This window comes from Protopterus annectens, chromosome 5.part0, assembly GCF_019279795.1.
Source record: "Protopterus annectens isolate FY-2018-M chromosome 5.part0, PAN1.0, whole genome shotgun sequence".
NCBI lineage: Eukaryota > Metazoa > Chordata > Ceratodontiformes > Protopteridae > Protopterus > Protopterus annectens.
The window spans coordinates 248,535,269-248,551,573 of NC_056735.1; positions in this window are offsets into that span (position 1 = coordinate 248,535,269).

Genomic DNA, 16,305 nt, shown 5'->3' on the forward strand with positions numbered 1-16,305 from the left:
AGACTCATCAGGATTTCGAGCAGCTGGATCATTTCAAAAGTGCTTCTCCAGAAGAGAACTGTTGCTCTTGTTCAAGCTTTTGCCCCTCATGTCATCTGAGGTAGCAACCCTCCAAAAGAATCAAGTATTACTGGCACAGGTGGAGTTAGAGTTAAAGGAACTAAAGGATTGTGTAGCTTCTTTACAAAAGTCTACTGCCCAGAATACAGAGAAATGTGAGACATTAATAGGAGATCTGCTTCAATATTCTCCCAAGTTTGAAGATTTGGAAAATTGTACTAGATGAGCTCATGAGAGCTGTTTTGTTACCTATGACAGCAAGCTCTGTTCCTTTTTGCAATATATTTGTCTAAGGTTTTGCATGTTCCTGCATACCTTAATAGGAACATAGAAAGAATTCATCAGGTTCGTGATCTTTATAAGGGGAACTTGTTAGTTACAAGAAATACATGGGCAGTCGATATGTTTTGGTGGCAATGCAATCTGTCAGAATAAAAGACTGGATTGTAGACTAATGAAGGCAGCATGGCCTGCTGTATTTCAAGATGGACTGTTCACAAAATTTGTGCAAGTTGCAGAAAAGCATATTTGCTTATACGATTTTGTGAGAATTGGCTAGAAAGGTTCTGAGATCTGTCCTGCACTATGAATTTTGAGTATGAGGGCAAAGAGACATGAGAGGTGCACTGGAAGCAGAAAATGTTATCAATAAACAAGTGGAAAACATGGAACAAAAGAAAAAATGGTGGTGGGTACTGATCTGAGAAAGAGATGGAATGGAGGGCACTAAAGAATGCAATGGGGTCCTGAACTGTGAAATGGCAGTGGGTACTGATCTGAGAAAGAGATGGAATGGGGGGCACTAAAGAATGCAATGGGGTCCTGAACTGTGAAATGGCAGTGGGTACTGATCTGAGAAAGAGATGGAATGGGGGGCACTAAAGAATGCAATGGGGTCCTGAACTGTGAAGTGGCAGTGGGTACTGATCTGAGAAAGATGGAATGGGGGGCGCTAAAGAATGCAATGGGGTCCTGAACTGTGAAATGGCAGTGGGTACTGATCTGAGAAAGAGATGGAATGGGGGGCGCTAAAGAATGCAATGGGGTCCTGAACTGTGAAGTGGCAGTGGGTACTGATCTGAGAAAGAGATGGAATGGGGGGCGCTAAAGAATGCAATGGGGTCCTGAACTGTGAAGTAGCAGTGGGTACTGATCTGAGAAAGAGATGGAATGGGGGGCACTAAAGAATGCAATGGGGTCCTGAACTGTGAAATGGCTGTGGGTACTGATCTGAGAAAGAGATGGAATGGGGGGCACTAAAGAATGCAATGGGGTCCTCAACTGTGAACTGTAGAAGTGATTTAAAGCATTCACTTACTACTGGCTTATTTTACTGTAATGATGTTTAATAACCTTTCTTTTTTCTTCTAGTGTTGACATTATTGTAAAAAGGGTAATGGGTCTATGGAATGCTTAAGAATATACAGTTATAATATACATCTGTTTCCACTGCATGATATTTAACCATTTCTATGCTTTTCTGGCATACAACAGAAACAAAACTGGGAATACAGCTGGTGAGGAATTTATTAGCTTTTTGCTTCTTTTATTTAAAATAAGTGTTTGGTGTTAGGTGGCGGGCTTATAGACATTCATTTTTGTGTTCTCTTCCTTGTTAGCTAATACTTTCCCACTTTTATCTTTTAACTTGCAACTCCTATATGTAAAGCTTGTTAATGAAGAAGGGGTTGTGGTGAATGCAACACAGGTGAGTGCATAAAAGTGTAACTAGAAGGGCATAACTTCTTCCTTGCCAGAGCTAATTGTTCTGTCAGTTTTTTTTTTAAGATATGTGCTTTTTCTTAGTGCAGGATCAGAAAATTAATCTTTTCCTAATTGTTAACTTTCTGCTGCTGGTATGATTGTACTAATTGTAAGTTCATTCTGTTGTGGTGATTTTTTTTCTTAGTGGGGTCTTAAAGGGATTTCTAAAAATTAGGCTTATGGTAGGGGGGGGGGCTTCCTGTTATCTTCTAGTGTCTTTTTCTCCTGATTGACCAAAGGGGAGAACACTCCACCCCATAGCCTGGAGGGTACCTTTGAGTCTCTCTTTCTTTCTGGAACAGAATCTACCTATCTGATTGCCTAGGGCTGTGGGGGTGGAATCCATAGAAAAGTGAGGTTATCAAGGCAGCATCTTTTTAGAAAAACTGTTAAGCTTTTTTCCATGGAATGTGGGAGGTAGTTCACATCCCTTTCAAAGATCTAGGATTTTCCAGTGTATAAATAGACAGGAGGCAAAGAATTTGGGATTGAAGGAACAAAACAAAGTCAGGGAAGCTGTAAAATTCAAAATAAAATAAAACAATTTCCCCACAATTATAGTGAGCCACAGCCTGAGAGGGGGGAAGAGGGGAATTCTACTCATGTTCCATCACTTGGTTGCAGTAGAGGCCATGCAAAGCAGAAATAGTGAGGTAGGATGATGGTAGATATGGCAAGGTGTGATAAATATAGAGATATGCACCACTGGTAACCTTTATGCTCCTAATTCTGATGATAGTTTTTTTTTTGAATTTTTTTTTAATATTTGGTCAAAAATTACAGATTCTGCTCAGTTTAGTGTTTTGATGGGGATTTCAATGTAGCAAATCAATGTAACAAAAGACTAGCTAGGCTTTATAAAGCTAGGGAATACCATGTAAAATGTTGAGTGTTCTTGTAGTCTTGGATATCTACATAGTTGGATTGATAGCTGGATGATATATAACCTGGAAAATCTACTCCTACATTTTTAAGGGACGTGAAAAAACAAATTTGTCAGATCCATCTAATTTTTAATTTTATACCACATTACTTGTTCTCCTTAAATAATGATAATAATAATAATAATAATAATGATAATAATAATAATGAATTACTTCTTTTCCACGTTTGTTTGTCCACCACTGGCACATTTAACCTATTGGACAGTACTCCATTGATAGTCATGATTAATTTTGAGTCTCAGGGGACAAAACTGTGGGTTTGGAGATAGGTCCACAATAACTGGACATAGAACCATAGTAGGGTTATACTTAGATGTTTAGTTCATAATAGGATCACTAGAAATATTACCCCAGATGCTCTGCTTAATATGAGATGGTGGGAAGGCTACAGGGTAGCATTAAGGGAGTACATTTTGGAGTGGGAGGGTTTCTGAAAGATAATGCAAACAGACTTCCTCAACTGATTTTCAAGGGAACATTACTATGTTCAACAAAAATTAGTACAGCGAGAACGTAGTTGATACTGGCAAGCAAGGAAATCCCAACTCAAGACCAAAAAAAAGTCAGACAGTATGCAATGTACAATATATACATTCGGTTCTAAAGTGGGTCAATCCTTACTAAATCTTGGAAGAGGAAAAGAGACTTGGAAAGGAGATAAGGATATAGTGTATAAGTGGATCTGTCCTGTGTTGAAGCAGGAGCATTTGGCTTAGAAGGACAATTTTTTGAGTTGAATTCTGAATTTGGAATATGTTTTGATTACCTTAGACTGACAGGGACAACTTGCCAAAGAGCAGGAAGGTGCAGTGCTCTGCCGTTTGGTTCTAGGGGTAATGAGAGTTGGTGTAGCATGTGAGTAGTGTCTCAGGTTGTATGAGGTTTTTCCATGAAGTCAAGCTGCAAGAGGAGTAAATGTGTAGTGTTGGGAGACTTTTGTAGAGTTGAGATCCTAACAATAGGTAAGAACCTTGTTTGATGGGTAGCCATTTAGCTTTTTGTAGGGTAATAGTGATACTCACAGAGATGCATGTTTGTAATGAATCAGCACATGCTGTTAGAGATAGTCTGTATTGTGGCAATGTTTTTCTTGGAAGCAGAAGCAAAAATTGGAAGCCCATATTCAACCTAAGAAAGGAGAACTTCTTTGCCAATGGTTGCTCTGGGGGTTGGGATAGAAAAAGGGAGATCTTTTTGGCCCAGAACAGGAGGGACTTTATTTTGGATCTCACTTTATTCATGTGAAAATGGGAGTTTAGTGACTGATCAAGCCATAATCCTAGGTATTTGAATGTGGAGGTTGTCTCTATGGAGTAGTTGTATAAGTTAGAGATAGTTAAGAGTCTGTACTTGGTGAATTCCCAGCAGGAATAAACACTGACTTAACTAAAATAAGGATGGGATGGGGTTTTGTACGTGTGATTAAATTAATGTTGGTAAAATTCTGGAAAACTAAGTCTTTCTCCCAACAATATTATATTTTAATAACTTTTTAATCAATACTTAGATAAAACTGTTTTTAAATCCATTGATAATTTTGCTGGCACTCCTGAATGTGTGAAGGAATTTTAGAAATGTTGTAATTCAATAGTCTCTGTAATTTCAATTTTGATTATATTATAGTGTTTTAAGAGTAGGCAATTTGACTTGTAAATGGTGTAAATGTATTTATTTTTTTCTGTCAGTTTGTTGCTGTATTATTTCTGTTATTGTTGTTAAATAGCCATGTCTTTACATGTGTAATGTTCAGTATTTTTATTTATGGTTAATAGTTGACTGTTCTTCTGTTTGTTTGTTGAAATGCATAAAATGCAGTTAAAGTAATTGGATGTGCATTTTATGGAATGGCAGCATCTGACACAGAAATATGATCCATTATAAATTTTAAAATTGTTAATTTTAATACAGCATTATCAGTAATGTCTGCTGTTGTTTAACCGTATGTTTATACCTTTATTCAGCTACGCATAGATCACTATGACATGAGCCATGATGTTTTAGGCTGCTTTGGCAAGCTTACATAAAATGAAAGCCAGATGGCAGTGTTGAGGATCAAAATATTCTTAAGGTGCTGTGGTAAATGCATCTGCTCAGTGTTACTTGAAAGCTAGGCAGAGTACCTCTGGATTAGCAAAACATAACAGTGCTCAGGGTATTATCTTTCATTTTTAGAGAAATCACACCCCTTAACCTCCTTAATGAAGCATACAACAGAGTGGTAAAAAATTACTCTTGCCAATAGACGAGTCTCTCATTCAAGGCAACCATTGTTGATCCTGTCTTAGTAATGGAAATGTGGATTAACTTTTTGTTAGATATTTGAAGTTCATGGAACTTTTACAGTACTGTTCAGATGTGTTTTGTGATTGTTAGAAGCATATGATTCCATTGCCTTAAATATTTGAAAGTGATACTACAGGGGTACTGTGTCTTTATTCTACTACTATGTGCAGTTTAATTTCTATGTCTGAATTCATGGCTTTAAGAAAAAACATTAACACAGAAATAGGAGTTTGTAAGGATGTTTCTCATCTCCAATCCTGCTCACGGCATTCATGGCAGGATATCAAAACACAACCAAGCTCTAGACATTATGAACTATGTTGATTTGATGCTGCATATTTCTTGTTTGAACAAAATCTTGTCCTGTTAGCCTCAAGCAGCAATAATCTCCATCTTTCAGTGGAAAGTGAAAAAAATGGGATGAAAATCAGTTGCTCCAAATTGGAGGTTATGGTTCTCTCACAGAAAAAGGAGAACACCATCTCTAACAGAAGAGGCAGCTTCATGTGGAGGATTGTTAATACATTGGAGTCCCACTAATGAGCTAAGGAAGATAGGGAGGGCATTAAGAGATGTATCATCAGATAGAGACAGTGATAGCAGTACAGCTAATGTTATACTTGACTGTGGTGCTGAAGACAACTGAGTCATATTAAGTAGCTCTCAATTTACTACTCAGTCAAGGACCCCATTCTCATCTATGGTCATACGCTATGGGTAATATTTGAAATGATGAGGTCATAGATACAAGTAGCTAAATTATGATCCTTCATTGGATTGCTAGCTCGCTCTCCATGATACAGTATGGTGCCTGGAAATCCAGTCAGATCTCAGATTTTATCTTCTTGTCCTCCAGGTTAAATGGAAACAGGTGGAAAGAAGCCCTGGGCAGAACCTGGACACATCAGATGGATTTTATCTTTCAGGTTCATTAGGGATACCTAGGCACTCTGAGATTGATCAAAAATCTTGTTGCAAGGAAATGAAAATTGTGGTCTTCCCTTCAGAGAGTGCTACTACTGTGACCTTTACCAGAAAATGGTTGGTGGGTAGATAGATAGGTAGGTTAAGCAAAATGAAATGTTCCTCTTAAAAACATCTATATATCACTTGGTATAAAGGAGAGAAAAATACCCAAGAGATAAAAAGAAAATGTCAATAACTAGAGAAAGGAAAGAAAATATGACTGCAGACAAAACCAAGATAGGATGAGAGCTGTAAGCAATGAAAGAGTGAACTAGGTAAATAATAGCAAAGAGAAGAAAAACAAGAAAAGTAACTATTGTATAGTAAATAACTGTACTATGAGGAAAGCATGAGCTGAGAGCTATGCTAACATTTTCTCAAAGAGCTTGTATAATTTTACTTATAACAGATACTATGAAAAACATGTCTGAGGTGCATGTTGACCTATCCTATAAAACAGCCTTTGATGGTAGACAAGACTTCTTGGCCATCTAACCCACTTATTTTCAGGATCTTGAAGTTTCTACATTCCTTGATTATTTATTTCCACCACCCCAGTTTTGCTTGGTAAAACGGCAACTGAATGGCTTAAACTCCACTTAATCCACCACAACAGATTATATGATAAACCAAAACAAGATTTAATGTAAGTGCTTTCGCTGGAAAAAATGTTCCAGCTTCTTCAGACTACAAACAGTAAAATACTTAGAAAAAACACCTTTTAAAACAATTCAAAAAACAAACTACTAATAGAGTTTGTTACCCCTCCTGATGTCATACACAAGCATTTAAGAATTAAAGCTACAGGGGGTTACTTCAACGTAAAACACACTAGGATGCTTAAGCAACCTCACAGCACCATCATTAAAGTAAATAAAGAATTGTTTTTGAAAAATAATTTTTTAAAAATAAAAATAACAATAACAACAATACTGAATTTGTGTACTACAAATAACACCTTAAAATTGTATCCTTTACATGGTCGAGATATGGCTATGTTAAGTCGCTCACAGATCTAATATACTATATTTTTATAAAGTAAACTATGATGTGTGAGACCAACAGCTTGGTCTTTAAAAGAATTTTTTGAAGAACTACTAGAACAATGACAAAGACTTTGCCGATGTATACAAACCATACCCACTTAAAGGCCTCATTACAACACAGTTTAAATCACCAACATTTAGGCACATATGAGATACTACACATTGTTGATACTGTGGACTAAGCAGGTAATATTAACAGACTACAAACCTACGTGATGGATCGTGTATGCCTTAAGTCCACCTATTCTCCTAACACTAAACTATTCACCTAGCCCAAGCCTTCTTTTTAAGCAGGCAATTAATGGACAGGGCTTCATTTAACCCCGGTAGGGTGTCCGAATTTGCCAGGTAAGTTCAGCTTCTTCTAATGCCAGCTCCCAGGGACTCCCTCTTAAATTTCTTTCTATTTTTTCTAACACTACAAACAAAACCTATGTGTTGGGCAATCCACGATATGTTTGGCTAGGACATTTGTGATGACAGAATTATTGATACTATAAACATGTTCATAGATTTTTTACTTTTCCTTTTGGTTTTCCCTATATAGAAAGCCTCACAGTGGTCACAGACAGCTGCGTAGACCACCCCTTGAGAATCATAATTGAATTTAGCATCCAGTATATATTCTCTGTCTCTAATAATTATCTTTCTTGTAACTTAACATAGTTATGTTGATGGCATCTACCACATTTAAACATGCCTGTGTGTACGGTCACTGTTTTTTGGGGATTCTATACTAAATTTTTCAAGTTTAATCCTCTTCTATAAGTAAACTGGGGCACTTGACCAAAAGTTCTTAATGCATGGTCATCTAAAATAAACCCCCAGTTTTTAATTATGACTTCCTTGATAAAATGAGAATCCAAAGAGAAGGTTGTCAAGAATCTAATGGCCTGCCTATCAGTGGGAACTTGGGAAGAATTAATCTCCATCTCCAATTGTGGCTCATCAAAACAGACATCATAACCTTTCGAAACCAAAGGGGAAAAGTAGCCTGTGCATCTTTTATTAATAACTTCATTGAAAATGAGTTCAGTGAATGCCTGAGGGTAACCCCTTTTGTTAAACATAGATTTTAACAAATCACATTCCTTAATGAAATCATCAAAATTAGAAACCATTCTTGCTGCCCTTACTGCTTGCCCCTTGACTACTGCTTTCTTTTGATGCAAGGGGTGGCAGCTTGAAAAATGTAGGAATGCATTAGAATAGGTGGGCTTACAGAAAATGGTGGTCCTAAATCTGTTATTCAGGGTATCTTTGGAAAGGTGGGATGTCGAGTTAATCTATCTCATCATAACCTATTTGGTAGGTGAATTCAAGAAAATCCGTAAACTTTGTTTTCTCATCTATAAATACTTGAATTAAAACTGCTTCACCTTTCCAAATGAGGAACATGTCATCTTGTTAACGTGTATACCAAGTTACATGTTCTCTACATTTTAAATTGTTAAACAAGAATACCCTTTCCCAGTAAGCCAACACACTATTCGCAAAACTGCTACCACAGGGGCCCCCCATGGCTACCCCAATTTTCTGCAAGAAAAACTGGTTCTCAAAAAATAAAAAGTTATTATTCAAAACTAATTCTAACAAACTTTCTATGACATTGATATCTTTGTTGTCAAGCCCCCTGAGATGGAGAAATTCTCTAACCCATTCTACACTAAGTTTTTGGGGAATAACGGTGTACAGATCTTTAACATCCACTGTGACAAATAAGAAACGGTCATCAAAAACTCTCTTGTTTATATTCTCAAGAAAATGCCAAGAATCATGGCATATTTGGGGCTCAGATCTAACAATAGGTTTTAACCTAGCATCCACAAATTTCACACATGCATATGTGATAGACCCTCCAACATCCACTATCAGTCTAAAAGGTGGATTGGTGAGGTCTTTGTGGATCTTTGGAATCCAAAGAATTTTGGAATTATGGGTGCTGGCATAGTTAAGTAGTGTAGCCTATCAATATCAATACTCCCTTCCAAAAATAAATCATTAGGGGTGTTACTGATTGACCTGTAGGCTCCATTCACTTGGTTAAGACTAACCTGTTCATACACTATACTGTCTAAGCCAACTTGCATTCTGCTTACATAATCATGCTGATCCATGAATAGTAAACCACCACCCTTATCGGGTTTCATAACTCGCACTTTACATGTATTTAACAAATCAATAAATGCCAGTTCCTCACTGTCAATGTTCTTACACTTATTGGCATACCATGTATTGTTCACCAGCAACCTTCTGAAATCAATTTCACAAGCTTTTTCAAACAAAGCTAGAGTGTCTTGCAGCTGTGGGTTAAACAGGCTGGAAACCTTTAAGTTATTAGTCAGTGTGGAATTGGAACCCATAAGGTGTGAAAGATTGAGCTTACAAACAAAAAGTTTAAGGTCTATGCTGGTTTTGACCAAATTGGCCCTTTTGTCAGGAACAAAAGTCAGCCCTTTAGAAAAGAAGTTGACCGTATCCTTATCCACCTGGAGTGAACTAAAATTGAAAATTTAAAAGTCCCCCTCTGTGCTCACCAGGACATGTGGCAAAATCCCTCATATCTCCTCCTCCGATTCTGCCGCCTCCTGTTCTGGCCCTGCCTCCTGTTGTTGGTGTGCCAGTTCGAAAATTGCTGTTGTTGCACTTCATTGTTCAACCGAAAACCCTGATTAGGGTTATTCTTGAGATTAGAGTTATTACTATGACCAGCAGGAGTAGTGCCTTCCGTTTGGTCAACATACTGAGGCACCTGTCGTTACTGATTATTCCTGATTCGTTCACTATGGCGGACCCATGGGCTACTATCATTGACTGTACCATTCATGGACTCATTATGATTACTTTCATCAACATTAGTCTGGCCAATATGACTCAAACCAACCCCATTGAGACTGGTGTTAGTGCTAAATGGAGGGGCTGGATAGGCAGAACCTTTTGAATACTCATTCATGTCTCTAATTATTTTCTTCTTTTTAGTTTCAACATCCTTACAAAGACTAGCTTCAATGCTGCTGAATATGCATGCATATTCAAATCTGTATATATCATATTCATCTGCAGCAATAATATTTTTTTCTAGTGTTATTAAATCATTTCTAAGCATAGCAATCTGTTCCATATAATTCTTGATTAAAATACTAAGGGATTCCAGACCTTGCTTATCAAATAGGGCTTTAAGCTCCAAATGGAACGGTGAGCCATTTACTAACCCAACCTGGTATCACCACTGCCGTAATCCTTTTGGAATAATTTTTTTATTGATTCATTCTTCTAGGTAGGAAACTTCCAATTGAAGTTTCCTACATTTATATAATTTTTGGTCAAATTCGTTTAACAACCCCACCATGGAGCTTATATTACTGTTATTATTGTTATTGCTAGCCCCATCTTTGACAACATTAGTATTAAAAAAATAAGTTTGTCTCAGAAATACCTCAGTTGTTGGGTCATCACTAACTCTCTGCACTTGACCCATTCTATTACTGCCGTGCAGATCAAGTTGCCCCTGAATAGTTGGCCTCGTTAGGCCGTCTTCGCACACTCCTTGTGGGTGGTTTTGAAGAACCAAAGTTGTTCTGTTGCCATCTATGAGACTGAAATGAGGAGGTTGAGGCTGTTCAAATTGTTGGCTACTAGGTGCACCCGCATCTGCAAGGGCTGACTGCCCTATATTAGCATCCAAACGTTGTGACAAGGTGTCTACTTTCTTTAACAATTGCTCCACCAAAATGATGAGGTTATCTGCAGCATTCACTTCCAGGGAGCCCGAAGGTACGTTGTTACTTCCATTCTCTTGAGTAAAGAGAAGTTTTTGCTTACAAGGTAAAAAAAATGTTTACACATTTAGGTAAGCACAATGTAAGCAATTATTACAGTATCTGAAAGTATACCCTGCTTGGTTTTCAAACTTTTTTACCAGCTCTTTTTACTGTTTTTAATCTGAAAGAATGTAAACTATATTATATTTACAGCAGAAAGAAAAATAAGGGGTGTAATGGTAAACAGGACAGGAGACTTAGAACGAAGAATCTGGGGCGGTATATGTATGGGAATTTTGGTAAAATACAAAAAGTACAATATTTTACTTGAGGAACTAAGCATCTAAAACATCACATCTATAATGGGCTTGAGTTTCAAACCCCAAATGGGAAAGCCAATTACTTGCTTGTTTAGAATTCATGTTTTTCTAATTATAAAACCAATTTGTGATGAATTCTAATGTCAAAAATTATCTTACAGATTTTACCATAGTATACATCATACACTGCATGTCATTTAATATGATAGTACTTGGTAGAGAAAATCTTTTAAATACCTCATAGTTTATGTCTGGCAGCCGTTGATATATATTCCATTGTAATTGGTATTATGTTTAGGAATAGATTTCAGCAATGCAAAAATTGGAAAGTGCAACATTACCTGCATATAAAGCCTATATTATTGATTTATTTATTCATTCATTTATACATTTATCTATTTATCAATCTATCTATCTATATATCTTTGTTTGCCAGGAAGTTCCAAGTGAGGTTTATCAGTGGAGATCACTAAAGAAAATCTCCATGTTTTGGGCAAGTACATTTAAAGAAAAAAAAAATAATAATGATATTTTGTAAAATATAGAGTTTACATAAAAGCATAATTATATGAAAACAGCTAAATCACATTATATAACATACAGTAGCCTATGACTTTATGGAAATACATTTTTCTATGAGGTAGTTGGTTACAGAGAACTTATACAAATGCATAATGGATGTATTATGTAATGTGCTTATCAACTGGAAGTACAGAGAATGGTAGCAAAGACAGCAAAGGGATTTAGCAGGAGGTAAAAATTAAGAGGACAAATAGTTGTATGCTTGTATAGACCTGTTCTAAAGACAATAGAGGCAGTGGTAGTTACCTGGGAAATGGAAGGGTGGAGTGGCAGTCTGTAAAAGAGTAGTGCAAATGACAGTTGTGGGAGAATATACAGTGACATGTGAAAGATTAGGGTACAAAAAGGTTAAGTAAAGTGGGTGTAACTTTGGAGTTTAGGTTGAGTATGGTGGAGGGTAACCTGGGGGTGCTGCATGAGCACAACCAGTTATTTAGCAGGTGTTTCTTTAGTGACGTTTTGAAGACATGCTGGATGTCTACCTGACTTATTTTAGGGAGGATTTGCTTGCAGATTTTTGCTACCTGGTTTTGTCCTGCACTGTTACTGGATTTTGTGATGAATAGAAAAGCTTTGTTGTTGGATCACAGGGCTCAATTAGTGGTAGAGAGTTGTAGTATTTCTTTCAGGGCTGGCATGTTTCTGGGGAGTTTATCAGTTTATGGTCTGTAATTAGTTGATGGTAATTGAGGTAGTTTTAAGTTCTAGCCAGTTAAGGCTTATTAGTTCAATCCAGTGATGTTTTTAGTGCAATGCAGTGTTGTTGTTGTTTTTTTTTTTAATGATTATTTGCAGGAAATTTTACACTTTTTCTATCGACAGTCTCTAATTTATTTTTGATGGTCAAGTTCAGATTTGTAAAGATGGGTGAGGCATGCAGTAAGGATGGAAGTAGGTATTTTGTGCTGTGGTTTTCCCTGGGGTTATTAGTGAGGAATTCCCTAGTCCTGTGGAGGGATCCTAGTTTCTATTTTTTTAAACAAGTAACATCTTTATTAAATTATCACTTATGAAATAGATAGTCATATATTTACATAAATTACCTGTATAAATATGTCTCATAGCATAAGATGGCTCTTATACTAATTAGCCTTTCAGTCCAGTAGTACATGAAAAACACTGATGTAGTATTGTTACTATCTTCTCTGTTACATCAAGATAGTCAGTCCCCAGACATGCTCCACTTAATGAAATCCCAATCCCTCCAAGCTACATACTCTAGGGACCTAAATCTTGTCACCACAATAAACAGAACATGCTGGAGGTATAGATTCCTGTCCCTGAGACTTCCCATACTCTGGAACAAACTACCTATCTATGTCAAACAGAGCTCCTCATTAGCACTGTTCAAGAAAAATCTTGATGATTGGATGGGAAATAGGAAATTCACCCCGGGGATCACTTCTGTGGCTCTGCTCGACAGGGGCACAGGAAAATTATTTTCTTGGGTGGCAAAGCCAGGGTACATTTTAGAATAGGTTTATATAGGCCCTAGGGCCAATAGCCTAGTACCTACCTATGAACCTATTCAAGCACAAATGTTAGACTTATTTTGTTCTGTGCTGCATAGGAAAGTATTTTAGATAGTCACCACATTTTGCAAGAGTTCAAGATAAAACACACATCTTCTCACTGTACACACAGTTGAATATCAAAGTAGCTTAAATGCTTGTTAATTGTTCTTTGACTTAGAAGCAAGAGAAGTCAGTTAACAGCTCTTGAATTACAATGATCATTTTGACACCTCGTGAAAAAAGATCTGTCAGCACTTGTACTAAAAATTGGAAGCCTACATCCAGTTAATCTATTTTATATTGTTGAGCATTTACAATTGCTGTTAAATTAGAGTAATACAAGCTACATGAACATGTGCTAGACAATCAAGAGGAGACGGTTAACACCCATACTACACCTTAAGCAACACATAGCCCTTCAAACCCTCACTACCAACACCCAGACATAGCAACACTCAACCCACATATGCGGAGGCCCTTAACATTAACCTGCCCAAGCAACAAGGACTTCTGAAGCTGAAACGCAAACAAACACCAATCACAACCAAAGTATCACATAGCTCACAACACCAGTGTGCCACCCAACAACAGCCCCTAAGGCAAGACAACATATCCAACATTTTAGTCATAGATGACTCTATAGTCAGGCACACTGATGTCCCACTCACCATGCAGAACAAGGACAAAATTACAGTCAGCTGCCTGTCTGGTGCCAGGATATGCCACATAATGCATGCACTCAAGTCACTCCACACCAAGTACAAATACGACTCTGTCATTGTCCACTTTGGAGTGAATGACTTGAGACGTACCTCCCTGGACTACATGAAAAGAGACATGGAAGAGCTCTCGGATCATGTGGCCCAGGCAGGTATGACCCTAGCCCTAAGTAGTATCCTGCCTTCACCCAGAATGATACCACAGTATAAGGACAAAATGACAGACTTCAACAATTGGCTAAGCTTCTGGTGTCATTCAAAGGGGATCCAGTATCTGTCTGCCTGGGATGACATGATCGACAAACCATGATGCTTTGCCAGAGATGGTCTGCACCTGTCACCCCTGGGATTCAGGTTACTGGCTAAGGCTCTTGCCACTCCTATAGTGCCTTTTTTAGCCAAGGCTCAAAGGACAAAACCACCACCGTAACAGGTACAAGTATGCAAAATCTGAAGGTAATGCTACTCAATGCTAGACGTCTAAACCTCAAAATGCACTCTCTCGAGGCACATCTAAAAATGGAGAACATCGATATCTGTGCAGTAACTAAGACCTGGTTCAAGGCACTGGAGAGCACCCCTGCAATACCAGGCTACAACTCTTACCACACTTTTCAGCCATCAAACCAGGACCGAAACACTAAAGGTGGAGGAGTGTCTATATTCACCAAGGATATTCATACCTCCAGGCTAGTTGCCCAACACAATGCATCCAAATTTCTACAGGTGCAACTAACACTAGGTAAGACTGCAATCCAAATAGTAGCTTGCTACAGATCCCCCACCATGCCCCAAGAATTCTCACTACACCTTTCTAAACATACTGGAAAATATTAAGATACAACCATACACCCTAATACTGGGTGATTTCAACTACCCTTCCATTAACTGGAAAAACTATTTGTGTACCAACACCTTTGTCCAACAGTTCTTGGAATTCAAAAATTCCAACACCCTGGATCAACTAATCCATATTCCCACCACTGGCACCAATATCCTGGACCTGGTCATTACCAACATGGGAAATCGATGCTCCACACCAGTGGTCACCCCCTCGTTGGTTAGGTCTGACCATAAGCTAATCACCTTTGACATCCACATCCCACCCCCCAGTAAGGAAACATCCATAAAAAACTTCTCCAAGGCCAACTTCATGCTACTCAAGTCAGAAGTGACAAACTTCATGACACCCATGCAGATGGGAACTGAAAGTTTGACTGCCGAATCCTACACTAAAGCACTGTATGAGCACATCCTCTCATGCATGAATCATGCCATCCCAAAAAGAACCAAGATGCTCTCCTCCAATAAAAGGAAGCCAGTCTGGTGGTCCACTGTCATAAACTAACTATACAACAGAAGGAAGAAACTGTTGCAGAAAAGAGGAAAATCCCAGAATGCAAAAAAACTCCTTTACCAGCCTCAGTAAGAAGCTGAGATCCCTCATAAAATCCTCTAAAGTTAGTTAAGAAAATAAAATTGCCAAAGATTCCAAAGACAACCACAAGGCATTCTATAGCTATGTCAAGAATCTAAATGGCAATACTCAGAACTGCTCTGAGCTACAACAGAATGGCATTAAATATACTGATCCCAAGGACATTGCCAATATCCTGGCAGATTGATTCAGTGCCAACTTCACCCCCCTCTCATCCCCTAAAGGGCCCATCTCAATACAGAAAAATTGCCAAATTCCAGTAATCACGGCCACATGGGTAAAAAATGCACTCTCCACAGCTAAGAATACAGCATCCATGGGACTAGACAACATCCCAGGCTATGTACTACATGAACTACAAAATGAACTGGCACCTCACCTAAGTGTCATGTTTAATCATAGCCTCACTTCAGGCTTCATGCCGACTGAGTGGCGCACAGCTACAGTTATCCCACTCCACAAGGGGGATCCACCTTGGATCCTGGGAACTGCCGTCCCATCCATCCGACAAGCCTGATCTGCGAGGCCATGGAACGTATTATCATGGAACTTATAAACAAAGACATTGGCAACCTTCAAACACTGGACCCCATCCAGTTTGTGTTCGTGAAGGGCCGATCGTGTCTCCTGAACCTGATTGACTTCTTCAAATCAGTCTCCAGAGCTGTGGACGAGGGTAAGACAGTCCACACAGCCTATCCGGACCTCGCCAAGGCCTTCAACATCATCCCCTACTCTGGAATCCTAGATAAACTTACTAAGCTGGGCATAAATCCCTACATCTCTCAATGGATTGCCAACTGGCTTACTGACAGAACCACACTGTAAAAGTAGCTGACTCCAAATCTAGCTCCAGACAAATGACAAGTGGAGTACCTCAGGGTTCAGTCCTGGGACCGCTCTTGTTT